The sequence below is a fragment of the Polypterus senegalus genome, chromosome 13, assembly GCF_016835505.1.
Source record: "Polypterus senegalus isolate Bchr_013 chromosome 13, ASM1683550v1, whole genome shotgun sequence".
In the NCBI taxonomy this organism is placed as follows: domain Eukaryota; kingdom Metazoa; phylum Chordata; class Cladistia; order Polypteriformes; family Polypteridae; genus Polypterus; species Polypterus senegalus.
Window position 1 is genome coordinate 67,186,481 of NC_053166.1, and position 27,728 is coordinate 67,214,208.

The 27,728-nt window shown below is 37.8% G+C and overlaps 1 protein-coding gene across 4 annotated transcripts in view; it reads left to right on the forward strand.

Annotated features, from left to right (window-relative positions):
* The window catches only part of tnip1 (TNFAIP3 interacting protein 1), a 119,977-nt gene that overhangs the window by 17,526 nt on the left and 74,723 nt on the right, over nt 1–27,728 (forward strand). For 2 of the 4 annotated variants that reach the window (XM_039776128.1, XM_039776132.1), the window contains exon 1: nt 7,269–7,369. The exons of 1 other annotated variant lie outside the window; for it this stretch is intronic. The gene's annotated coding sequence lies outside the window, so the exon portion shown is untranslated. Of the gene's footprint in view, nt 1–7,268; nt 7,464–27,728 lie in introns of those variants that run through there. One more of the 4 variants, XM_039776129.1, reaches the window with a different exon arrangement.

Below are 27,728 nucleotides of genomic sequence, written 5' to 3' on the forward strand. Positions count from 1 at the left end.
TAAGTGGATGCAGTGGAATCTTCATGATTGACAGGAGTTTGCTTAGTGCCCGTCACTCTGCCACAGATGTTAAACTGTCCAACTTTAATATTACAATAGAGCCTGCCTTCTTAACAAGTTTGTCTAGGCGTGAGGCGTCTTTCATCTTTATGCTGCCACCCCAGCACACCACCGCGTAGAAGAGGGCACTTGCCACAACCATATGGTAGAACATCTGCAGCATCTTACTGCAGATGTTGAAGGATGCCAACCTTCTCAGAAAGTATAGTCTGCTCTGACCTTTCTTACATAGAGCATCAGTATTGGCAGTCCAGTCCAATTTGTCATCCAAATGCACTCCCAGATATTTAAAGGTCTGCACCCTCTGCACACAGTCACCTCTGATGATCACAGGGTCCATGAGGGGCCTAGGCTTCCTAAAATCCACCACCAGCTCCTTGGTCTTGCTGGTGTTAAGGTGTAAGTGGTTTGAGTCGCACCATTTAACAAAGTCTTTGATTAACTTTCTGTACTTCTCCTCCTGCCCACACCTGATGCAGCCCACAATAGCAGTGTCATCAGCGAACTTTTGCACATGGCAGGACTCCGAGTCATATTGGAAGTCTGATGTATATAGATTGAACAGGACCGGAGAAAGTACAGTCCCCTGCGGCGCCCCTGTATTGCTGAACACAATGTCAGACCTGCAGTTCCCAAGACGCACATATTAAGGTCTGTCTGTAAGATAGTCCACAATCCATGCCACCAGGTGTGAGTCTACTCCCATCTCAGTCAGCTTGTCTCTAAGGAGCAGAGGTGGGATGGTGTTAAAGGCGCTAGAGAAGTCCAAAAACATAATTCTTACAGCACCACTGCTTCTGTGATTGTGTTTTATCTTAATTTTTAAATTGTTTGCAAGACACTGACTGTGACTGGACTGCGTATCTGCCTGGGGGGTTGCCAACCGGGATTCCGAGTTGTTTTGTTGTGTGGTGGGTGTGGCAATGCACTTGTACCAGTGCATGCTCCCCAACTTGACTTGACTTGGGTACTCAGTCAATCAGGGACATGTAGCTTTATATATACAGATATAAAAGTTTCATTTAACTTTTAAAGGCACTTTCCATTTTTCTCCAAAAGTATAAGTTCAGTACCGGAACAAGAAGAAATTATTGACTATTTGCAGACAATACAAGGAAAAATATTTTTTACAAACTGATTCATCTCACGGTCCTGAGAAAGAAATATTCAACCTCCCTAAAAACATAATTGTAAGAAAATCAGAGAAAGTGCATTGACATTTTGCATTTAATAGTTAGAAACCAACAACTAATTCAGGGGATGGCAATGTTGGTCCTGGGGGGGGGGCACACTGGTTGCAGATTTCTTTTCAACTCAGATGCTTAATTAGAAACCAATCCTTGCCAATCATAGACCATATTTAGTTTTATGGCTTGTTAGTTCTTACACAGCAGATTTTTTTCCTTTCCAAGGATATCATCCAAATGATTTGAAGCCTAAAACGGATAATGTTCAGTCTGTCACATTTTCCTCTTAAGTTTTTTATTACACTAAGTACGGAAGACACAGAAAACACATAACACCATGCATTGTATAGTATTGAGAACTCAGTACGGGAATGCGGGGTGCCAAATTTTGTCGGTGCTTTAAAAAAATTCTGGAACAGAACAATGCTGTTCCCATGGTATGCTTAATCAGAACACTTCAGCTCTCAGGTGGAGTGGAACTTTCCACATATGTTATGTAAAATACAAGAACATACAATAAAACAGGCTTAAAGCAGCCAAGCCCATGAAGTGCTTTAGTGATGCGGCTCATGCCCTACTTCTTCCTTTAAACACTCTGACCTCTGCATGCTTTCATTCAGTAGAAATCAAAATTATACTTTTTTTCTGTGATTCAGGTACCTGCAACTTTTATACAGCATAAGGCTTAAATGTGTTCCTGTTTCCTGCAGCTGAAATGACCAGGATGTTGATGACATTGACAGAGAAAGTGTCATTTCTGGATGTGATTAAAAAGGACACTCCTTTGCATCAGTAGAAAATTAATATGCCATGAAGGAGTCCATGGTTTACTACATTTATAAGCAGAAGTGTTTCTGTATTAAGTGCCAGTGGGGCACACATACCCAAGATTGGGCAAATTACATAATCAGCTTTCTTTAGTAATTTACTTATTTTATTAAAATGTTTATACAAACTGACATCTTTGTCATCTCAATGAGATGTTCAATCTAGAAAAATACTGATTTTTGTAGTATGTGAAATTGTCTTTGTGCTAGGTGCTACAGGTCTGTTCAACTGACAGGGTTAACTCTACTTACCCTGCGGTGTTATAGATTTACCCTTGGATATGTGCGCCCGTGCACCATGAAGTTTCCAGGTTAGCAATGGGGCTTGAAGACTAGAGTCCCTTTTTTGTATTGTGTGTTTACACTGCTGGTTTAAACTTTTCCTAGTGCTGTCAACCAAAGGAACACAAATGTCAACCAAAGAAATATTGGGGCTACCCAGTTTGCCCTTTAAATAACTAAATAGTCCATCAAAATAAATAGGTGCACGGTGGTACAAACAACACAAAACAAAAGAAGGCATTATCATCTGATGCAAATAAGATCATTCAAGGCTCTGTAGAGTGATGACAATGTCAGCTTGGAGCTCCATCTGTGGTCGGCTTTTCCTGAAATGAGACAATCCCTTCCAGGAGTGTTTCGGCTTTATAGTCACTGGACCAGATGGGGTTAAGTCAGTTGCCCTCATTGGGCACTTCTTTGAGCTGTGGGTAGAAAAAGAGAAAACAGCATCCTCTTGTGTACTGGAGTGGCAGTGCTTACCTCTTATGAGGTCGTAAGGTGGCCCTCTGAAATGCATGCATGGCACTAGTTACACACGCAAAAGAGTACAAAAATTCCAATATCATTTGCTTCCTTAAAGTTAGTCAAGAATGTACTAAGAATAAGTCATTAAGCTGATCATAGATGCTGAGCAGCATCTTGATCTTCACCAACGTCTGAGGGTAATTGGAGTTAAATTTGAAAAAAAATATCAGGTGTTCCTTACATTTTGTGGAATAGAAGCCAATAGTATGATGCCCCTGATTTTTTTCAGTTGCTTGTTGGCCTTGGGTTATCTAGCAAAAGTCTGAGCTCACTGCGGCTAACATTTCTAACAGACAGCCCCAGATTCTCCTGTTCAGATCATGCAATGTGTGTAATTTGCATGTTTTTTCAGTGTTATTGCAGCTCTTTATCTCTCAAGGCCAATTGATTGTAAATGTTGGTCGCTTAATAATTTCTCCTTCATTTCACACTTTTGTTTTGATTTTGAATTATCTGTTTATCATTATCTGCAACACCTTATTGGGTTTTGCCATTTTCTTTTACTGACATGTTACCACACTCACCACAGGCTGTGATATCAATATACTTTCTGGTATACATATGCCACCAATTAGTATGCTCAGTGTCCCTTAGTGGATAAAAATCTGTTAAAATAATATTGCATTAGTCAGTGATTCAAAAAGCTCTGAAAATTTAGAACCAGGTTTTGTTTCAGTTTTTGACCTTTAAGCTCCTCTGACAACTCTTTTGCCATTCCCCTTGGAATCCTCCCTCGGTCATTATCTCTTACAATAATTTTGAGCTTCTCCTTAGTACTCATACTGAATGTATTTCCAACAATATTCTGTTTAAATTATGTATTTTTTATGATCTTCTTTGATAATGAAAATGGACATTGATCATCAGATCATCAGAATATTTTATTTATTAAAGGGATACCAGTTTGATGTATCTTTCATATGTTGCATTTGATTTCAGTGGCTGACCTCTGCATTTCTGGTTCTAAATCTTTTTCATTTCCTTGTGGTTCTTCAGAAGAGCTTAGACAGCACATCTTGAAACTCCTGGTTGCAGGAAAAGTTCTGCTTGGGAGAGTCCTTGCTGATGCAGGATGACCAATTTGTATCTTTTTTCTGTTCTCACTCGTACCAGTGTTGTAAGAATTGATGATTTGAAAGTTAAACTGTCACATTTGCCGCACCCACACTTTTACAGTTTGGTTGTACTCTGCCCAGTGTTTTTCTTTCTAGAGTCAATTATGTATTATTTAAGCAGTTTGGTTCAATCAACTAATTATTTCATTTATCATTAGTGCCTATGCGTTATTTTTGTTTAATCATGCACTGAGCCATATACTTACAGAGTAATTAAGTTTTTATCTGAAAAATGGACCTTTACTTAATAGTGTGGCACTGTGGTAGTGCTTGCAGGCGCCATCTCAATGTATTTTTGCTGTTTACATTGCTCTTTTGTCACTATCTCTAGAATGTCAGCTCACTGTTGCTGCACAAACAATGTGTGCTTGGTTTTAACGTAACTTTATTCTTTCATGAATTTCTTGTGAAATTCCCAATAAGTTTGATGTGTCACATGACCCTCTTCCTATTGAAAAAACAAAAGTTGGATCCAAAATGGCCAACTTCAAAATGGCCACCATGGTCACCACCCATCTTGAAAAGTTTCCCCCTCACATATACTAATGTGCCACAAACAGGAAGTTAATATCACCAACCATTCCCATTTTATCAAGGTGTATCCATATAAATGGCCCACCCTGTATAATACTTTTGATGCATCCAATAAACTGGTGGCAGTAAAACTGAGGCCCAACATTTAAGAAACTATCCCAGGCGATGCACAATAACAGAGCTAGTCCATTATAAAACACACAACAACCCCCAACCCGTAAAACAAACACATCTATGTCAGGCTTGGATAACAGAGAGAGGTGCTGCAGTCAATAACAGGCTTACATGTGGCAGTAAGGCCCAGCTTGTTGTGTCCATGAATGGAAACATGCTGAAAGAAGTTTGTTCCTTTGTTTCAAATAACCAGCATTCAAGTGACATTTTTTGCTGAATTAGCCAAGATGATTTAACTAATGTACTTGAGCAGTAGCGTGCATGAATTCAGTCTCGATCACGCATTTAGTTTTAATTATAATCTGCTCCAATCCTTCTGTTGCATTTTCCACTCAATCTTATAGTTTCAGATGGAACCTGTCCAGCATTAAAATAGCGTCTTAAATCACGGTTTAAACTAGTTCTCCGCAGTACCCATAATGTTAAGGAATCTGTACTTGCCAAGAGATGAAACAGTTTATTCAACTTATATAAAGGAGATTTAATACTTCTCATTATATGGAACCAGGCTAGGTCTGAATCTTTTCCATGTTACTTTTATTCTCATCCACCTTTGGACCAATTGCTGCTGCAATAAGGTGTATAACAGCTTCGTAATCGGCAGTGATCACAGTGCTACCAGCTGAGAATGGAAATATTTCATATATTCCATTTTACATTCCTCAGAGTCACTTACATTCTCAGATGTTGTAGATGCAAGGTTGTCATTAGATCCTTTACACTTACCCTGTGTCATCTTTCAGGTGCACAATGACAGCAACAGCTTTTCAATTTAATTTAACCATCCATTCAAAAATATGCAGTAGCAAGCCCAAGGCCAAGTTTTAACATTTATAACATGTAATATTAATAATTGGCACCTGGAAGTACTGAAGCAGAACACCAAAAATGAACATTTAAGACAAAATTTGTTTGTAAAACTAGAGGGCCTAAGACTTTTGCACAGTACTGCTCACTTTGATATGTTGTATTGTTGGGTTCGCAGAGGTTTGTTTCCCACCACAGACACCTTTGTCTTCACAGAGAAAGAAGAAGGTGTTTAAATTGAAGGAGGATAATTTGCTTATGATAAATAAATTCTTCTAATGCAAGGAATCTTGGTGTCATTTTTGATTTATCCCTTTCTTACTTCACCCACATAAACCACATTAAAAACTTTCTTACTTCCACCTCCGTAACATATCCTGTGTTCGCTCAGTCCTCTCCTTTGCTAAAGCTGAGAAACTTGTCCATGCTTTATCACATCCTGCATCAATTATTGTAACTCCCTATTGGCAGGTGTCCCTTCAAATCTTATATCACATCTCCAGTTAGTTCAAAATTCTGCTGCAAGAGTTCTTACACGAACCAGCAACAGTGAGTATATCACACCGATCCTGCTTCGCCTTCACTGGCTTCCTGTGTCTTACAGGATCAAGTATAAAATTCTCTATTAATAATCTACAAAGCTTTAAATGGCCTCACACCGGACTACATCAGTGACCTTCTCCATCACTATGCTCCTTTTCGCCCACTAAGGTTCTCTGATTCTAGCAATCTTGTTGTGCCCCACACTAACCTCCACTCTATGGGTGACAGGGCCTTCAGGTGTACAGCGCCCAGATTTTGGAATGACCTCCCAAAATGAATTCAATCAGCTTACTCCATTCATTCGTTTAAAACACAACTTAAAACTCATCTGTTCAGGATGGCTTTTAACTTAACCTAACATTCTGCCCCTTCTTTCAGGTAACTCCTCTGTCCAAATTTTCAGGATTAATTTAAGTTGTGTACAGTATTTTCACAAATTACGTGATTTGTTCAGGCATTTCTTTTAGTATTGAATTTATTATTATACTCTAGTTTAATATATTTAATGCTTTGTATGTATTAGTTTATTGCTCTATGCAGAAAATGCATCTATCTTAAGCGCCTTGAGCATGGGAAAGGCTCTATATAAATAAAATGTATTGCTTAACTGAAGATGGCATGCCTGCAGCACAAAGTATGCAATCCCTGCAGTGCAGAATGGCAAACACTTTAAATGGAATGAACCTAGGAGCAAATGCACACTGAATCAAAACAAAAAACAACAATCAGACAGCATTCCAACCATTCCAGCATCTTTGGAAAACAATTGAACTATGTATGCGATCTCTTTTGCTAATCTTAAAGGCAGAGAAACAGACCATGACACTACGCACCATTTTTATTATAGGTTACATTTTTTGCAATTTGGTAAGCGACTTGCGTTTAGCTGCTGTTGAATAATACTCCCGAAACATTGCAAAAACCCGCTCTCTCAGAACACTCCGTTTTTCTGAGTCAGTACTGCCAAAATACGTTCACTCCCCTTGTAATATTCCTGGAATTGTACCATCCATGTAAATTGTAAAACCAGTACTGGAAAAAAACAGCTTTTCACAGTGCCTTTTACTGTTTAATTTTGTTGGTAGCAAGGACAGAATAATCAAACCTTATTTCGAGCAAGAAACGATTTTATGTGGAACCATTGGCCGAATGTTGTAGAGCGGACCCATTTAAAGAAGAACACGGCCCGCCCACTGTGGCCCGCCCATTGTTTACAGTGGTGGAAATTCCCATGTTACAACAGCAAACACACTTCCGCAATCAGAGTGAGTAAAGGCGAAACTTTGTAAAGACGCAGAAAAGTTGTCGGACTGGGGTAAGAGATTCTTGTTTTACTGTGTCTGACTTCACTTTAACTTAGATACGTACAATATGCGGAAACTTTAAGACATTCACACATTCAGTATGAGGTATGTTTTTTTACACTGTAATTCATGACAGAGCTTGTTTTAGTGTGTTGCATCTCTTAGAAAGCGATACCTTTGTTTCTACATGCTGTTAGTTCTTACAATGTAGAGTTGTAAAAATGAAAGTATATTTACAACGCACGTAATGCAACGTGAAAGGTAGTAAGACTCAGTACGACAGAAACAAATATCACGGATGTACGAATTAAGATCTAGTCAGTTTTTTGTCTTGCAGACTCACTCATCCTGGGAAGTTTTGCCTAAAAAAACAAATTCCTCACAACATTTCATTTAAAGAAACACAACCGGGTAGCGACTATGAAAGGCCGTCCAAACTGTACATCACTACAAAACTGACTTCGTTAGGTGTTTTTGGTGTGACCTAAAGTGATGTCAAAGTGTGTGCGCTAAAGGACAGTTAAATAATCAGTGCTTAGATGCTCAGCATGTGTCTGAATTAACTGTTTTTTTTGCTTTGATTTCAGTCAGTGTGCAAACGTCATAGTATAATACTGAAACGTGTCCTGCCTTAACCTTAATAGTTGTATTGAGCATAGCTATGGTGTGAACATTCTGTTCTGGGTACAGCTCCCTTGCTTATATCCTAATATATTTCAGCTGCTCATTGGGAAGTTTTTGGGACACAGCATACGTTTCCTGTTGATTTCACTCTCATTCCTTATCAATACAACACATTGCACTTTTTAACAGTAGCAACATGTATTTTTGATCTGTTATTTGCTTGCAAGACAACTTTTAACTGTGTTTCTGTAAGGTTCAATCATTTAATGCACATTTAATACATTTAAAAGACGTGAAGTTTAGTTTTGTATGTTATTTTCAAGAATTCTGTGTACATTAACCTGTTAAATTTTGCCAATATTCATAATTCTTTACGTCTAACCTCTTATCATTCATCTTGAAAATACAGTATTGCGGTCGTTTAGAAGTGTGGATCAGTGATAGCGTTATCCAATGAGTACTTGTTTTGTAAACGTAACATGTACTTTGTCCTAAAGTAGTCTCTCATCACAAAGTGACCTGTAGAACAAGTGCCAATGACAAGATTGTCATTCTCACCTTCAGTGACATTTTGTTTACTACTAAGATGTTTTCACACTTAAATACTTGTAATACACTGAAAATGTCAAGACAGCCTAGTGACAAGTTTTCAAACGATTCTTTAGTATTGTAAAATGCTTGCATTATGACAGAAAACATCTTGTTACTATAGATTTAATGGGTCATGTTCAATTTTTTTGTATATTCAGTTCTGTTACTTTGTCTTTTTCTAAAATGTCCATTTAATATGCCATGAAATGGCACCATTGCACAGTATGTCGAACATTTTTGTTCATAAGAATTAATCACTACCTGAAATAAATTAAAACAGTAGACTTGAAACATGAGTAATTTTAATTATATAACTGCTAAAGTGCAGTAAAGGCAGAGTCAAAGTGGTTGTAAATTTATTGAATCCTCTGTCCCACCTATTTGGTTAGCATATAGTTAGGAGGAAACATAACTATTTTAAAAATCAGACACAGCTGTACATTTTCTTTGTAGAGGTGGCTCTGAGTTTAGGCATTTTACAGCTTGAACAGAAATGTTATGTATGTTTCTAGAGGGCTACAGGGTTTCATTATAGCCAATGTTGTAAATTCTCATGTCTTATTCATTGATGCTTATGTGACTTTCTTGCTTCATTACAACTTGCTTGCTTGGTACCATTTTGAATTATTAATGTCTCAGTTGTTTCACTTGAAGGACTGAATTTAATTGGCTGTTTTTAATAGATAAATTGGTCTCCTGGCATTTATTAATATTAATTTCAATAAAGAAATATGGGGAAAATGTTTGAAATTAGATGTATAGGTGATCACATAATGTGTTTAAAACTAAGTTGTTGGGGGGTAATCTTAACCTAAGATGAAAGATTTCAATAAACCCTGGCAACTTATATATTGCTCAGATATTAGGATGGATTTTTTTAACAACTTATAATCTTTAAGGTTGCTGGTTTACTTATCTTCACTGGAGCTCTCTGTTATTCTGAGTAACATACATATTTTGCCATTACTTATGCAGTGGAAATCAAAGTAATTGCACCATTTTCTTGATGCCACAAATTGAACTTTGTTGATCATTTTAATATGGTTATTGCTACCTATTTTTAGTAGTGGTGTAGCTTAAAGATTATATGAATGCATTTTCAAAATTTCCAGATGGGGGGAGTGCATTAAAATCTATTTTTGAAAGCAATTTGCTTTTAATATTTTTCATAATATTCTTTAACTTCATATTTTAGCATATGCAGTTTAATGATTGTTATCAGTTAGAGGGCACCTTTCCTCTTTTTTTCCAATAACTGTTTAAAAAATAAAATTCCACCTTTGTGTTTTGAAAAGTTACAATACTAGGTCGGCTTTGAGTAATTTTTCAGCTATATTGTGCTGATTAAACATTACTAGAAACCATTCCTTTGTTTCTTGCTGTTTGGAGTAATAAGTAAGTTTGCATAATCTGCCTTTGTGCTCTTTATTTTTTTTTTTAGCCTTTATCACTGTCCTCGTTTCATCCTTTCATGTTCACATTATATTATGTTTCTGTATAATTTCGTCTTTTATAATTAAATGATTTCAAAGTCAAGTTTTGATGAAAAAGATGGCAATCTAATTTCTGAAAACTAATAAATTTGAACACAGCTGGTTTAAGTACAGTAGTAAAGGTAAACTATGCAATAAATTTATTTGTTCATCCACCCTCATCATGCAATGTTTTTATTCACTGGCTTGCCAGACATCTGATTTTGATAGCATTGGGGGTTAGATGACAAATTAAAAAAAAAGTATTAATTTGAGGCAGTAGCACAAACCACAGGGATACTATGCTTCCAGTTAATGTTCATATTTTTTTCTGCTACTTGCTGGTCCCTTTGCCTCTGACACAGGACAGTTTACTTGTTGGAACCTCAGCAATTGTATGTATTTCTAGAAATGATTATTTGCTTAAGATGTGACTAGAACCCCAAAGCACTCTTCTATTCCTTTATGGAGAGACTAGCCAAATGAGATTCTTCAGAGTCTTAGCCTAATCATTTACATGATTAAATTCTACTGAGCCCTGTTGTTTCATTTTAACTGACTGTATGATTGCAGCCGGAAAAGGGTGGAGTGTCCTCTCAGGGTTGGGAGCGAGATCCTGCCCCAAGTGGAGATGTTCAAGTATCTCGGGGTCTTGTTCGTGAGTGAGGGAAGAATGGAGCATGAGATTGACAGGTGGATCGGTGCGGCATCTGCAGTGATGTGGGCTCTACATCGGTCTGTCATGGTGAAAAAGGAGCTGAGCCGTAAGGCAAAGTTCTCAATTTACCAGTCTATCTACATTCCTACCCTCACCTATGGTCATGAGCTATGGGTAGTTACCCAAAGAACGAGATCGTGAATATAGGCGGCTGAAATGAGTTTCCTCCGCAGGGTGTATTGGCTTTCCCTTAAAGATAGGGTGAGAAGCTGAGTCATCCGGGAAGGGCTTAGAGTAGAGCCGCTGCTCCTCCACATCGAGAGGAGTCAGATGAGGTGGTTCGGGCATCTGATCAGGATGCCTACCTGGCGAGGTGTTCCGGGCACATCCAACCGGGAGGAAGCCCCGGGTAAGACCCAAGACACGCTGGAGGGACTATGTCTCCCGGCTGGCCTGGGAATGCCTTGGGATTCCCCCGAAAGAGCTAGAAGAAATGGCTGGGGAGAGGGAAGTCTGGGGATCTCTGCTCAAGCTGCTGCCCCCGCGACCTGACCTTGGACAAGCGGAAGAGGATGGATGGATGGATGACTGTATGATGTTTTTTGTTCTTAAGCTGGTCATAGACGTCTCCTACCTTCACCAAAAATAAACTGTTCAATTTGACTGACTTTTTTGCTTGTGATTTAAGTTTCTTTTATTGTAAGTGTCCAGTCATATTTAGCTATACACATTTACCAGACATTTGGTGTTTTTTTTTTTTTCCTTCTGTTTCATTGGATTATCTGATAGCTTTTTATTGTTTTTTAGGTTATAGTTAATCAATGCATCTTCCTTTTTTATGTTTATTTGACTATGTGATTTTAAAATAATTGTAGTAAATGTTGTGCTATCCTAGGATGTGGTTCTGCTGATTCATAGTGTTGTAATGTAGGGCCCTGTCTTAGATATGCTTATTTTAAAATACAATACTGTCACACACAAAAAAATGAATTTTGGCAAGCGAACAGTCTTATTCTCTGTAAAGACATACTGTAAATTTGGTGCTCATAATGCTACTTTTCCACAGTTTTATTAGGTTATTATAATATCAAAAAATGTTATCTCAGTAGTCAAGAAGGGAAGAAAAGCAAGAACAGCAGCATCTGTTCTGGAATATATGAAAATATTTAGTCTTAAACTCCCATCTTGACAACACCAAGCTCTGTATGATCCAAATCAGATTCCCAGGATATCGTATTAGTTATGCAAGTCTCAAATGATAAAATCTTGGGATCCAGATTAAAAACTCCCTATTCGGGTGTTTGTAGAAAATTCTGACACCATCCTTTTCTCATATTGAGTACAAGAAAAGGCATTGTAGTTTTGCCTTAAATTTAGGGAATTAAACAAAGGAATGACAGGGATTCAAATACAAAAGACTACATCATTGTTACAGCATATTATAGTTTGAGCTACATGTCATACAGGATTAAATGAGAATAGAAAGGAGAGGGAAAATAATTTTGGAAAAATTAAAAACATATCCTTCTAACACCTTTCCTTTCAATAATACTGATTGGCATTATCTTTATACAAATATCTGGGAGTATTCTTTGTCCTCTTGCAAGTTCACAGTGACTTGCAAAGGTAGAGTTTACATGTAAATAAATGGGTACATGGGATAGCAAGCAAGAAAATTTTTATTTATAAAGCACATCTACATTTTTTTAAGCTAAGTTCCATAAATATAACAGAGAAAAGGCAAGAAAAAACACAATAAATTTACAAACATATAATCATTAGTGCTGACACATTAAGAAAAAAACATGAATCAAATATTAAAACATTCATCAAGATATGCTGAAACGTTAATGAAAAAAGGTGTGCTTTGAATCAACATTTAAAAACAATAATGAAAGCAGCTCTATTGTAGAGGGGTATGCTGTTCCACAATCTTGGAGCAGCTTTTGCCAATGCACAATCCCTTTTCAGTTTTTTAGGGTCTGAAGTACATCTAATAATAGGTGACATGATGATCTTAATGACCTGAATTGGGAGCAATGTTTAGCCTTTTTTTTTTTTTTTTAAAAAAAGGTAGTACTTTGAAATGAATTGTAATAATCTAAATGGGAAGATATAAGAAAATAACAACATTAGTGCCACCTTAGAAATTATTCTATGCTGAAAACCGTTACCCCTTGATGTCCTAGTTTCCTTGTTTTCCAAATTTGAGGTCCTGATCAGAAATCGCCCCCAAATTTGTAACCTGTGGTTTCACTTTTTCGGGCAACTGCTCTGGGGCCTCATGTATAAATGGTGCGTATGCACAAAAATGCTGCATATGCCTGTTTCCATGCTCACATCGCAATGTTTAAAAACTAAACTTGGTGTAAAGCCACACACATTTTCAAACCAGGTCAATCCCTTGCGTACACGAGTTCTCCACTCGGTTTTGCAAACTGACGGCACCCAGCATCAAAGCAATGCCACTGTTCCCGTGTGGTTTCCCTTTCATTTTTAGATCCACATCCCTGATGTGGCTTTATCAAATACACTGAAATTAACCGCATACCATTTATTAGTTTAAGGCAACTGATTGTAATCAAACCGAAACTATATAATGGTGCACAGATTGGCCAAACTATTCTAAATATCATCGCTGCTTTAGCGTTGCCACTCTCAGTGCACCACTCAGAGTATTTAACCCACTGAATCTAAGTGTGAAATCGCAGCTCTACAGCAACTGATTGAATTATCGAGATGCAGCATCAAGCACACGTTGCCTCAGCCATGTGCAGTGTCTATTTGAACTTCCTCCATACAGTATGGCAAACGCTTCAGAGCCTTTCTTTTAGGGACATCGCGATTCAGAAACAGTTTCATTCCAAGAGCTTTAAACACACTCAATCAGTCCGTCAAGTGCCCCTGGTAGAACTGTTTGTACTTCTAATTACAATCACCTCACTGTAAACTTGCACTACAGTTATAATATTGCACAACCTGAGACCCTTTATAAAGCGCGTATTTACATATGATGACGACTGGCTTCTAAGTCGATTTAGATTTCCAAGCTCTATCTTCTTGGAGCACTTGATCATTTTTAAGGTGAAATGCAATAAAATATGTATATTACATTATACAGATAAATTTCGAAATTAATTTAAATAATGTATATTGCCATTAATTAAACATGTGAGGACATGGTGGTGCAGCGGTAGCAACAAGCTGGCGTCCCGTTCAGGGATTGTTCCTGTCTTGCGCTGTATGCTTGTTGGGATTGGCACAACCCTGGATGGATATCATTAAACATGTACTACAAAGATATTTCAGTGTTCCATAAAGGTTTTCAAGAATTGGCATTCTAAGCTTACAGATGGCTTAACATTTAATTACAGAGCTGATTGTGTGTTGATTGGTTACTTGGAGAAAGAAAAGGAAGGACAGGAATTGGGAGTTAGTATGTTTGAGAGAGACAGTACTTTTGCCATAAATTATTTCATCGAAGCTTGCGCACGTATCCTGCAGGAGGCAGGAACAATCTCTGGACGGGGTGCCAGCTCGTTGGCTATCACTGCACCATTGTGTCCCCATGTTTAATACATGCTTTAATTCCTATCATTATGAAAATGACATCAAGTATACATCTTAGCATTTAAATTGTTCAGAGAGCTGTAATATCATGAATGTAATGTATTCTGTGTCATTTTAGTGGAAGAGAAAGAGAAGAACACACAGAATACTCTAGTTACGATGGGATTTGAGAAAGTTTATGATGTTCTGTTTCAATGACAAAATAAACTACATGATTAAAGTGGAAGTTTAGAGTTTAAAGTTGACATTTGTACATTTTTTTCCCACTGTGTCCCTGTTTTGTTTTTTTTTTTTCTCTGTACCCTAATACGCTTTCATGTCACACTCAGACAGTGGGCTACAACTTGCCTTTTCAAGGCGACTTTGATATCTAGCCACTTCTTTTTGATTTTGGGCACTTTTCAACTTTCTGAACTTGAACTTTCCAGTTTCTCCACCACTCTGGGTGTCACTCGATCAACTTCCTTTTGTTGTTTATATCACTGCTTAAACCAACAAATAGTACGTTTTTCCTTGTGTCTACTTGGTATTTGTTGAAATTCTTCTTTTTCCTCGTGCTTTTGCCATTGACTTTTCATAGAACACAAAACATAAAGGGTTATTTACATTGATTTGCATTTTTAAAGAGGCATAATTCTGGGAAGAGTTGGGGTGGGGTGGCAGGCGTGTGCACACTTGTTACTTTTCACGCTGACCAGGATTTCTGGAGAGGAAGACCGTGGAAGTTGGTGTACACACAGATTTATGCATCTGGATTTTTGGAACATTTAAGATTTTGTTCGTATGCTATGTTTTAGTGTGAATTTTACGCATGGCGTTATGCATGAGGCATTTATTTGGAAGAATTTATTTGCCAACCAGCCTTAAATCTCCCCTAAAGAAGTGAAAAGGCCTTTAAAGAACAGCCATTAGGAGGTTTTACAGCTAAATAAAGCTATATATCATCCGCATAAAACCAAAAGGAAATACTGAGTTTGCTAATGATCTGTCCAATGGTAGAATTACTAGTATACAGTAATCCCTCCTCGATCGCAGGGGTTCTGGAACGCATAGATGAAAATCCGCAAAGTAGAAACCATATGTTTGTATGGTTATTTTTATATATATTTAAGCCCTTATAAACTCTCCCACACTGTTAACATTATTAGAGCCCTCTAGACATGAAATAACACCCTTTAGTCAAAAGTTTAAACTGTGCTCCATGACAAGACAGAGATGACAGTTCTTTCTCACAATTAAAAGAATGCAGGAGCAGAGAATGTCAGAGAGAGAGAGAGCGAGAGAAAAGCAAACAATCAAAAAATCAATACGTGCTTTTGGGCTTTTAAGTATGCCGAAGCACCGCGATAAACGGGCATTTTTTAGAGGAGCATCTGTATCCTCTAGGCAAACGGCCTCTGTGCAAACAGCCCCTCTGCTCACACCCCCTCTGTGAGGCACAGAGAATGTCCGAGAGAGTGAGAGAGACAGAGAAAAGCAAACAATCAAGCACCGCGCGGGAAGCATATCGTATATCATTGAGAAGTTTTAGTTAATACGTAATACATGCTTTGATTGGGTAGCTTCTAAGCCATCCACCAGTAGCGTCCCTTGTATGAAATCAACTGGGCAAACAAACTGAGGAAGTATGTACCATAAATTAAAAGACCCATTGTCCGCAGAAATCTGCGAACCAGCGAAAAAATCCGTGATATATATTTAGATATGCTTAGATTTAAAATCCAGGATGGAGTGAAGCCGTGAAAGTCGAAGCGCGATATAGCGAGGGATCACTGTATACATTGAAAAGAGACTAGTCTCTAAAATACAGCCTTGTGGGACTCCACATGAGGCAACAGCAGATGAGGAAAACTGATTTCTAGTACTGTATTTATAGAAAAGGTGGTGTTATTGGGGCTGACCTGTCAGCTTTGGAGAGAGCTTCTTTTCCCAAGGCATATGGTCATTGAACTCTCTAAGCTAATCTTACATGCCCTGTACTGTACCTACATGCTTGTTTATGTATAATTGAACTATATATTACATGTGTTCTGCCATGTTTTTTTCCTACAGTTTAGGAAATGTTTGTTTAGTTCTGTTTTACACTTGCTACTCTTATTTACTGTATTTATCTCCTGCTGCTCCTATTTACTGTATTTATTTGTACATCATTTATTGTGTAATTGCCTGTACATAACTCCTTGCCTCCCATTTTCTCCCATGACTGTGGCAGAAGAACTTTACTATGCTCTTGCAGTGTGCATACTTCCAACCTCTCCTCTCTCTTGCAGTGTATGTGACTGTAAAGATCTCTAATCTAATCTAATTTATGAGGCAAAGTAGTACAGTGCTATACCTTGGATGCCTATCCAATTTTCAAGGTGGCAAAGAAATGCAATATGATTAACTATATCAAAGCATCAGTTAAATCCAGCAATATCAAAATAGTCCAATCACCAGAATCAACAGGAATTAACAAGTCATTTGTATCATTTAAAAGAGCACACTTGGTTCTATGAAAAACTCTAAATGTAGCACAAATTATTCCAGAATATTACTCTTATTACCACAGAAAGATAGCAAATGACAAAAAAACACCCCCTTCAAGAGCCCTAGAGAGGAATTACATTTCAGAAAGAGGGCAGATGTTTTAAAAAAAGAAAGAAACTTGGGTTTAGTTAATTTTCAACCAGGTTGGACCATTACATGCTTAAAGGATGCAGGGACAGAATCAGGGGCAAAGCAAGTATTAACAATACGTCAGACAGTACAGCCAACAACATCAAACGCCTATTTAAAGAGAAGTTGAAATTTCTTCAAGTGGGATGGATGTGGAATGCATATTAGATACATTTTTGCAACAAAGGAAAGACAAACAGAATCAAATAATTGACTAAAGACTACATCACACATTGGGTACAGCATAGGAACTGTAACAAATAGTATAATAGAAGATCCAGTCTTATCAATTTTACCAGGAAAAATGGCAAAACTCCTGACAAGTATCAATGTCTACAGTGCAGCTAAGAGTTCCAGGAGTATAGTATTTGGATCTGGCCAATCAGGCAGACTGCTGGAATTCGTACAGAAAGGTTTTCAGAATGTTATAAAATACAGTAATTCCTCCTCGATCGCGAAGGGTTGCATTCCAGAGCCCCCTGCGATAGGTGAAAATCCGCGAAGTAGAAACCATATGTTTGTATGGTTATTTTTATATATTTTAAGCCTTTAGAAACTCGCCCACACTGTTTATAAATATTCTCCGCACAGTTTTACAGTAAACCCTCGTTTATCGCGGTTAATCCGCTCCAGACAGATAAATGAATTTCCACGAAGTAGGATTCTTTATTTATAAATCTAATTTTCGCATTTAGAGCATAGAGAACCTGTTTACGACCTTCTAAATACGTTTTTTTAACATTATTAGAGCCCGCTAGACATAAAATAACACCCTTTAGTCAAAAGTTTGAACTGTGCTCCATGACAAGACAGAGATGACAGTTCTTTCTCACAATTAAAAGAATGCAAACATATCTTCCTCTTCAAAGGAGTGCGCGTCAGGAGCAGAGAATGTCAGAGAGAGAGAGAGAGAGAAAAGTAAACAATCAAAAATCAATAGGGCTGTTGGGCTTTTAAGTATGCGGAGCACCGCGATAAAGTGGCCACAATGAAGGGATCAATGTGAAGGTAGTATTTCAGCATTTTTTAGAGGAGCCTCCGTATCTTCTAATCAAACAGCCCTTCTGCTCACACCCCCTCCGTCAGGAGCAGAGAATGTCAGAGAGAGTGAGAGAGACAGAGAAAAGCAAACAATCAAAAATCAATACGGGCGGTTAGAGCTTATAAGTGTGCGGAACACCGCGCGGGAAGCATATTGTATATCATTGAGGAGTTTTATTTAATACGTGCTCTGATTGGGTAGCCTCTCAGCCATCCGCCAGTAGCGTCCCTTGTATGAAATCAACTGGGAAAACAAACTGAGGAAGCATGTACAATAAATTAAAAGACCCATTGTCCGCAGAAATCCACGAATCAGCGAAAAATCTGTGATATATATTTAGATATGCTTACATTTAAAATCTGCGATGGGATGAAGCCACGAAAGTCGAAGCGCGGTATAGCGAGGGATCAGTGTATCTGAAATTGTATCTCTTTTTCATTTACGCTTTGCTTTTCTACACTTCTTCCTAAGAGTCTGGACAGTTTATAAATGAGTAATAGGATATGCAAGTAAGCCAATGGGAAGAACTTTGGTATAGAAGATTCCAGAAGTAAATATCTTTTTGCAGCTGTTTAACAAAAAATAACATTATAGCTAAATTGGTGCTGAAGTGCATACATAGAAAATGAAAACAAAATGAAAAATGTATTTGTCTATACTTTTTATTGGTCCTTTTTCAGTACAATGTAGTCCCCAGGTTACGGATATCCGACCTACGACTTACGAACAGGGCCGCAGCTGCAACGCATGCGCCTCAGTAAGTACTGCTCCTTCATCTTCAGCTTTGGGACACTGTAAGTGGTGGCTGGACAGAGGCTGGAGGGGGGCGATTTCACTATCTGCGCAGTGTAGTGTCCCACAGTTGGCTTTCCGGCAGTAAGCGGTTTCACTGCTTGCCCACCATACACTGCTGCCCCGTTCGTTCTCGGTGGGTGGCTGGTAATGCTGCAAGCGGTGGCTGGACGGAGGCTAGAGGAGGGCGATTTCACTGCTCATGCAGTGTAGTGTCCCTCGGGCGGCTCCTGCCGGCAAGCGGTTTCAATGCCTGCCCACCACACACGGCTAACCCGTTCGTTCTCGGTGGGTGGCTGGTAATGCTGCAAGCGGTGACCCAGTTGTGGCCATTGAGGGTGAACAGGATGGTGGGGGGTAGCATTGTAGTGTGCATCGGATGGCTGCCTATTGAATGGGAGCGATTCAGTACCCACCTTTGGCCGCACCGTGTTTGATCTTGGTGGGCAGACGCTGCAGGCAGCATACTGTTCTGGAGGTGACTGTGAGGTGGCATGGTGATGAACCACCTGTCAATTCCCCCATTCATTCTCAATTGCAAGCCTGCTTGTACTATTACGTACATAGCAGGAAGTTGTCTCTTGTCAGTACATCAGACATGTTGACGACTGGTGCCTTCCTGCTGTGATAGCACGTACAGTGCTGTGTATAAGAGCTTATCTTAATCTTTTGTCTTCACCCTTCAACAATGTCTCTGAAACACAAATCTGATGCCAGTGCTGGTGATACAGTAAAGAAGAGAAAAACCATCACCATTGAAAATTAAGTAGAAATAAAAAAAAGGTCAGAGAGGTGAAACTACATCATTCATTGGCAGAGCACTTGGCTACAGTCGGTCAACAATAGCATTTATTAAATTTATGTACCTGTTCCGACTTACATACAAATTCAACTTAAGTACAAACCTACAGTCCCTATCTCGTATGTAACCTGAGGACTGCCTGTAATCCCAAAAATCTGAAGTTGTGGCTTGTAGCATTTTATTTACATATAAATTCCCAAAAAGAAGTACTGCACATTGGCAGTTTATGCATTGGTGTAAATGTTTGCAATCACAAAAAATGAATCAATGCATGTCAACATTGTCAACTTTGAAATGAATTAATTTTGTTTTCTTTAATATACCTTTTATGATTTTTATGTAAAATTCCAATCTCCAGCTTCTTTTGAAGAATGGTATCTGATTCTCTATCTGCTTGCCAGTTTCAACGTGCTGTACAGTTTTCAAGTGTTTCATGAGTAATTTAGATCTGTGTAATGAAACTAAAATATTTAACTGATTGATTATAACTTTGAAATCTTTCTGCAGAAACAGCAAGTGATCAGTGGCATTTTCAGTTTGTCCATTTTGTTTCCTGCCTTATCCAGTTCATGATGACAAGGTTCTAGAGTTCATTGTGCAACTGCCTTGTGCAATGCAGGAAACCTTTCCAAAACACACATGTCATGTTTGTACTGGGTGTATTTTTCAGCACTTTTTCAGACGTCAAACTGCAAGAGCCACAACAGAATGCTTTCCTCAACTTGTCAGGTTTTTTTCACAATAAGTTTGCATTGTTTTGAATACAGCATTATTTGTGGCTTTGACTTTTTATTTTTTCATTGCACACTGCAGAATTTTCAAAGTGAACTTATTTTTCTCAAGTATACAGTGTAGAGGAATGATGTAAACAATGCTAGTTCTCTGACATGATTCAAGTGTTTAAAATTATGAAGGGAATTAGTACAGTGGATCGAGACTGTTATTTTAAAATGAGTTCATCAAGAACACGGGGACACAGTTGGAAACTTGTTAAGGGTAAATTTCGTACAAACATTGGGAAGTTTTTCTTTACACAAAGAACCATAGACACTTGGAATAAGCTACCAAGTAGTGTGGTAGACAGTAAGACGTTAGGGACTTTCAAAACTCGACTTGATGTTTTTTTGGAAGAAATAAGTGGATAGGACTGGTGAGCTTTATTGGGCTGAATGGCCTGGTCTCGTCTAGAGTGTTCAAATTTTGTAATGTTTTAATATTTGCTATTATCTCAATCAGAATATGTGGAGCTTTTACTTGTTAAAGTTCAGGGGTACAACATCTTTAATATTGGATAAAATGCAAATATCCCACCAAATTAATTGCAAATTGACATAAATTAATGTCATGATTTAAAGAACTTGTCACTGGTGTACATTAGGCCTGGGTGAAAAGATTCATTTTCCAATTAATAGTTATTTTTCGGTGAAATGTTTCAGTGTCAATTCTTAAAGTCTTGAGATCAATCTTGTGAATCTCTCTATCCTGCTCAATTACTATATGTAGATTTTTGCTTATCTTTGTTTTTGGCATCTGATCCAGTAGATGGCGCTGATGCGTCTGTTAAGGCTTTCTGCAGAAAAAGCACTTTACTATCACCTTTAAAACAGTGTGTCCTCTTTAACTGAAATCGCCATCTTTAAATTGGATGTGTGGGCAGCTGAATATCCAGGGCAGTGGATTCCTATGTGACAATCGCATATTAAAAATGACTGGGCACCTGTGGCGGATGTGTTGCAGACTGGCGTGCTGCATGCCACTCACACCGGGAGCAGCCTTGCTGTCTATATGCAGAGCTGATGAGATAACTCGCTGTTGTTCCAAAAACCTTTCTAGCATTTCCAATGAGCTGTTCCATTGCTTGACCACATCAGTCAAAAGTTTCTGTATTGGCAAGTCCAATTAACATTGCTTCTCTTTAAGCATGTGGATAGCATGCAAGTTTTCAATGTGCCTCACCTGGCAAAGTAAGCATGCAATTGTTGGAATTTTCAGAGCAGTAAGGAACAAGGAGCTGCCCCATAATATGTGCTGTGAAAAAGTTTGCTTTTAAAAAAAAAAAAAAAAACATATTTTGTTCCACATCTTCTAAATACTAATGTTAACTGTTCATTACTAATCAAGTATTTATTCATAAATGGCATTCTGTGCTTATGCACGTTATGAAGTCACTATGTCCACACCCTTCAAATAATGTGTTACTGAAATTTGTCACTTTATATTAATGTTCTCTATGCATGGTTAAGTAATTTCTAATAAAGCCGCCACTTCAGATATATCAGTGCATGCTGATATATCAAGATAAAATTGATAAGGGATTAAATCAGGGCATTGTCAATCAGAATCAAATCGGGGCATCTGTGGTGATACCTGGTCCTAGTGTACATGCACTATACAAAAATGTATGTTTACACATGCATTATTGCTGGAGCCAACTAATTCAATATTCATTAAATTAATTACTACTAATAAAAAAACAGAGACACACAGATGCCTAAAGAACATACAGCAGCCTTGTTGAATGTGTAAGAAAAGTGGTTTGCTTTATTTTCCAGCTAGTTGTGCATTGTATTACAACAAAAATTATACACAACATTGCTCTATTTTCATATCATAATGTTTTTGTTAACCACTTAAACAATTGAGGTTGTTTTCTGTCTGATTAGCTTACACCATCCTAAGTGAGTGGCTTTCTGCTTATAATGCTTCACAAAGTATTTAAGAGCAGATTTTCTGGTACAGTGGTATAATACGTAGTATCCTGGATTCAAATCCCATGCTCTGCAAGTGATCATCAGAGGTGACTGTGTACAGAGAGTGCAGACCTATAAATATCTGGGAGTGCAGCTGGATGATAAATTGGACTGGACTGCCTATACTGATGCTCTCTGCAAGAGAGGACAGAGCCGACTATACTTCCTTAGAAGGCTAGTGTCCTTCAACATCAGCAATAAGATGCTGCAGATGTTCTATCAGACAGTTGTGGCGAGCACCCTCTTCTACACAGTGGTATGTTGGAGAGGCAGCATAAAGAAGAAGGATGCCTCACACCTGGACAAACTGGTGAGGAAGGCAGGCTCTGTTGTAGGCACGGAGCTGAAGATTTTATCATCTGTGGCAGAGTGACGGGTGCTGAGCAAGCTCCTGTCAATCATAGAGAATCCAATGCATCCACTGAACAGTATCCTCTCCAGACAGAGGAGCAGCTTCAGCGACAGACTGCTGTCACTGTCCTGCTCCAGTGACAGGCTGAGGAGATCGTTCCTCCCCCACACTATGCGACTTTTCAATGTTAAAATTACACAATGTTATTGACTGTTATACCTGCCTTGCACTCTCCACCTTGCATTTTTTAACTTGCACTGCATTTTTATCACTCTTTAATATTGTTTTTATCAGTATGCTGCTACTGGAGAATGTGAATTTCCCCTTGGGGACTATATCTATCTCTCTCTCTCTCTGTCTGTCTGTCTACTCCATAGATGTGCATGTACGGTTAGGGTCATTCAATTGTAATTAAATAAATGGTCTTTGTGTTGTGGTTTGGTTTGGTTTGGCAGCTATAAGGCTCTGAACTTACGGAAAAGTTACCTGAAACTACACACTAATCTTACTATTTTTTAGTCTGCTTCTTTCATATAAATAGGCAAAATGTGAATATGTTGGCTGTTTTTTAGGGGTGAGAGATTAACCTCATAAGTAGGTAAGAATAAAATTCACAAGTTTCAGAAAAAAAAAAAATTGTGCGCTTTAAGATTGGTTCATTATCAGTATAGTAATGTTCCCCTTGCAGGTCCTTGTGGCAGTGTTGACAACCTGTGCTTGATATTTGGTGATGGAGACATAACACACACTGAATATGTGCCATTTGCTCCAGCTGGGACACAAAACTTTGGTCTAAGCCAAGATGACTTTTAAATATCAAGTTTTTTTCTCTGAATGTTTTTCTTTTAAAACTTGGTAGAGTTCTTTCAGATTACACAAAATAAACCTTTTTCTGAATGTTAGTTTTCTCTATTCAACAATGAAATGCATTCAGTTTTTTCACACATTGTATTATTTCATAAAAATCTTGTGCAGTTTTATTGTTCATATCATTCATGTCATTCTAATGTTTTTCTTCAACTTTTGATTAAAACTTGCATTTAATCTCTAGTTTGCATGCTAAATATTGACTTATACAAATTCTTTTGGAATTTTGGCATAGCTGCAAGGAGCATGAATCAGATTTAAAATGTTTAAATATTATTTTATGAATAAAAACTGCAGTTTTTATTCTTTCTTTAAGGTTTTCTATTCTATTAGTTCTTCCCACTGTTCATTTAACTAATTATGATATAAACTACAGGAGCAGTCTTTGTCATTGGTTGAAACCTCAAGGTCTTGAAAGTTTATTTCTGCAGTTCATAAGTACGTAAATCTCTGTTTTTCTTTGTGTAATGTATCATGCTGTGTTATCCATTCCATCAGAAAAATGAAATGTCTAGCAGAATGCAAACCTTTATTACTATAAGAGTATATATGAAACGGCACATTAATGGCATTTTAGCACTACTCAGATGGGAACAAGCATGATGTATTACATGTTGCTTAGACATACAGATAAGAATTTTACTGTATTCTGTACACATTATAGTATTAAAACTACTTCTGCTATATGTATTATCCAAACCTTTTAACATATACTGAATATATTATACCCTGATTTGCTGAAGCTTGTAATTAATTTATTACATTAATAATTACAGATTGTAAGGCAAAATGTGTACTTTCCCTGGTATAGATTAAAATAAACTTGGGATATGGCTAGTGAACGTATGTAGTAAGCCACCCCACAAAATGTTGACTTTAAACAACTTTGTTAGTGATTAAATTCTATGTGATTGTGCAGAGGGGGGACTCAAAAATTCTAAGAATTAAACTGAAAGGAAAAAAAAAACTTTATTTTAAAATTTATAGAAATTCCCTATAAGTCACCCTTAAAATACTCTCTTTGAGATGCAATACTCATTAATTGAAGTGGTGAGGCATCTATGAGAAAGCACTAGGAAAAATTTTTGGAGAAGTGTCACAACTAAAACTGGATTTTGCACAATGACAATGCACCTACAAACATTACATTGTCAGAGTTTTTGGCCAAAAACAGTGTGGTTGTTGCTTCACACCCATGTATTTTCCAGATCATGCTCCCTGTGACTTCTTTTTGTTCCTAAAATTAAAATTGAGACTGAAGGCAAAAGGATTTGCTGCCATGTTAGAATTCCAGAAAATAACAGTGGTCTCTAGACCTGGAAACAAAGAAGAGTACTGAAATTAATTCCAGGAATAGAAGATGCACTGGGATATGGAGCCCCTTAAGGGACATGGGTGAGAAAAATTGATTATGGAGAAAAGGGGTTTTTTTTTTGTTTTTTTTTTTTATTTATTTTATTTTATTTATTTATTTATTTATTTTTTTGAAGGGAAATTTTTTGATACAGGACATTGCAGCACCCACCTCACAACGAACAATCTCAGGATCCCAATTTAGGACCTGAGTGCAGCCGTACACCAGGTGACACCTCAGAACCACACTAGTTTAAATGGAATGGAGCAGTGTGAGTTTTTTTGCCCTTTTTTTTTTTTTTTTAACAAACCATTCCAAACCATCTCTTGCAAAATTACATTCTGTCTAGTGGTTGGTTGCATGAAGTTTGAAGATACAATGAGTATTCACAGTGATCCAAATGAGAAGCTGACTGAAATATGGTACATGAACACATAGCATCTGCTCTGAGAATGACTGAGATTTTGCCAATCTAGCTAACACCCAATCGCCTTCACAGTCATTCCAGGTATATCTTCCGGCTGTGCACAGCTCAGAGCGGAGCTGCATTTTGGTGATTCACAATTGTAGCCTCAGTCATCCTCACAGCAGATGCAGTATTTCAGTCAACTTGATGCTGTGCTTACATGCTTCTGTTTCAGTCTACTTGTTATTTGATTTTGCTATCTGCTGTTAGGGTTTTAGGATGACTGAGCTTGTAATTGTGGGCCATCACAAAAGCTTTCGACTGCTGGAATGTCGACTTGGGATGATTGGGTGTCAGTGTTAGTGTCATAACAGGGCTCGGTGATTGATGTGGAGCTGGGTGTTGGTGACTCACAGTCTCAGTCATTCTCATAGCAGACAGTACAATCAAATAACAAGTACAAAGTAATGCATAAACACTGCTTCTTAAGCCCATTTAAACTGAATTAGCCTTAGTGACAGTCTCACTCATTCTCACAGAGAAATTAGGGCTGAGAGTGTATCAATGTATTTTGGTCAACTTGTAATTTGGGTTGCATGCATATCTTCTCATAATATCTTCAAACTTCATGCCCACTGGCACAAGACCAGAAGATTTTTGCATGAGAAAAAAAGTATTTTGTATTGCGTCCTTGTCACTGTCTAATGATATCTTAGAATTGGCTATATACAGTAGATGACAAGAAAATTAAATGACAAAGAAATGTTCAACAAAATAAACATCATTTGCTGTTAATCAATGTATTGCATAAGAATTCAAGAGTAAAAAATTCACTGAAGAGTATATTTACAGTAAGCTTATAATGTTACTTAAAATTAATGTGGACATTAAACCACAATTGTTATAATGCGCTATAGTGGACTTTCATTCATTCCAATGCAGGATTATGTCTTGTGCCCTATACTGTTCGGCTTCAGCGTGTACCAACCCTGAATTGGATTTATCTAGTTTGAGAAAGATAAACCACATTCACCCTAAAGAAACATGACTGCAACAGTACTGAAATTTGTTCTAGCCTCTGGTCAGCAAACATTGTCATTTATTAAGATAAGGATTAATAGGCTCCAGCAACTTGTTTCACTTAAAGGAGATGTTTGTTTTAATACAAGTTAGTGCTAGTTTAATAACATAACATTCTCAAACCTACTTAATGCTTCTCCGGTTGTTGGTGTAAGAGACAGTGCTGGCAGCATTGGGTACAGTAAATGCAAAATATATTCTTGGAATGTTCTACTTTTTTAAAAAAAAAAAAAAAAAAGACAGCTTTCAGTACTATGACATATGTAATTACCTGGTGTAGGTGAATCAAAATGAAACAAAAGAGACATAGTCATTATTTGGGACAAGTGCACAGAAGTTTTAAAAAATAAAATTCTAAATAACATATTTTCCTATGCAAAAATGTTTACTCTGAAGTTTTCTTTGCAGGAATACAAACCGGGTTCCAAAAAATTTGGGACACTAAACAAACTGTGAATAAAAACTGAATGCAATGATGTGGAGATGGCAAATGTCAATATTTAATTTGTAATAGAACGTAGATGACAGATCAAACGTTTAATCCGAGTAAATGTATCATTTTAAAGGAAAAATATGTTGATTCAAAATTTCACGGTGTCAACAAATCCCAAAAAAGTTGGGACAAGTAGCAATAAGAGGCTGGAAAAAGTAAATTTGAGCATAACGAAGAGCTGGAAGACCAATTAACACTAATTAGGTCAATTGGCAACATGATTGGGTATAAAAAGAGCTTCTCAGAGTGGCAGTGTCTCTCAGAAGCCAAGATGGGTAGAGGATCACCAATTCCCACAATGTTGCGCAGAAAGATAGTGGAGCAATATCAGAAAGGTGTTACCCAGCGAAAAATTGCAAAGACTTTGCATCTATCATCATCAACTGTGCATAACATCAGAGAATCTGGAACAATCTCTGTGCGTAAGGGTCAAGGCCGTAAAACCATACTGGATGCCCGTGATCTCTGGGCCCTTAAACGACACTGCGCCACAACCACGAATGCTACTGTAAAGGAAATCACAGAATGGGCTCAGGAATACTTCCAGAAACCATTGTCAGTGAACACAATCCACCGTGCCATCCGCCGTTGCCAGCTGAAACTCTACAGTGCAAAGAAGAAGCCATTTCTAAGCAAGATCCACAAGCTCAGGCGTTTTTACTGGGCCAGGGATCATTTAAAATGGAGTGTGGCAAAATGGAAGACTGTTCTGTGGTCAGACGAGTCACGATTTGAAGTTCTTTTTGGAAATCTGGGACGCCATGTCATCCGGACCAAAGAGGACAAGGACAACCCAAGTTGTTATCAACGCTCAGTTCAGAAGCCTGCATCTCTGATGGTATGGGGTTGCATGAGTGCA